This window comes from Nicotiana attenuata, chromosome 10 (genome assembly GCF_001879085.1).
Source record: "Nicotiana attenuata strain UT chromosome 10, NIATTr2, whole genome shotgun sequence".
NCBI classification, from domain to species: domain Eukaryota; kingdom Viridiplantae; phylum Streptophyta; class Magnoliopsida; order Solanales; family Solanaceae; genus Nicotiana; species Nicotiana attenuata.
Window position 1 is genome coordinate 37,365,812 of NC_031998.1, and position 1,103 is coordinate 37,366,914.

The following is a 1,103-nucleotide window of genomic DNA, read 5'->3' on the forward strand; positions in this document are numbered from 1 at the left end:
AAACTTTTCACAACAACTAGAAATCATCACCAAAGCATGAAGAATACAATGAAATCAAGATATTCACAATATAAAGACTCACGGTCATGCTAGACACCAACGTATAGATACTCGTCACCATGCCTATACGTCGTACACGACTAATACCACATAGCAAATAGGACTCAACTCCTAATCCCTCAAACTAATGTTAGACCAAACACTTATCTCGATGCCTTGAACACAACTCAAGTCTCAATTATAGCTTTACCCCTTGATTCCACCGCCAATTCGCTCGTATCTAATCAGAAATTACTTAATTACATCAATAAGTGCTAAATGAATCAACCCCAATGCATGAAAATGAGTTTTCCAAAGTTTTACCCAAAAAGTCAAAAATTGCCCCCGGGCCCACGTGGTCAAAATCCGAGGTTCAAACCAAAACCCAATTACCCATTCCCCCACGAACTCAAATATATAATTTGTTTTGAAATCGGACCTTAAATTGAGGTCCAAATCCCCAATTTTTGAAAAACCTAGGTTCTACCCAAAACACCCAATTTCCCCCATGAAAATCTTTGATTTTAGGTTGAAATCATGTTAAAAGATGTCTCAATTATGGGAAAAATGCGAATAGGGGTCCTCTGCAAATGTGGGAAATGCGAAACAGGGTTCGCATTTGCGAACCCTTTGAAAATCCCGTACTTTCGCAATTGCGATCAGAACGTCGCATTTGCGACTGGCCCTCCTTCGCATTTGCGAACCAATGGGTCGCATTTGCGATCAGGCTTGCACAGTCCACTTCTCGCATTTGCGATGCATCGCTCGCATTTGCGAGACTGGCTTCGCAAATGTGAAGCCTGCAGATCAGAAATACCAGCTATTTTTTTCAAAGTTCAAAATGCACCCGTGGCCTATCCAAAACTCACCCGAGCCCTCGGGGCTCCAAACCAAATATGCACACAACCTCAAAAACATCCTACGGACTTATTCCTGCGATCAAATCGCCAAAATAACATCATAAACATCGGATTAAACCTCAAAATCCATGAATTCTTTCAAACTTCTTAAAACATCAAATTTTCCAATTTAGGTCCGAATCACGTCAAACGACATCCGTTTTT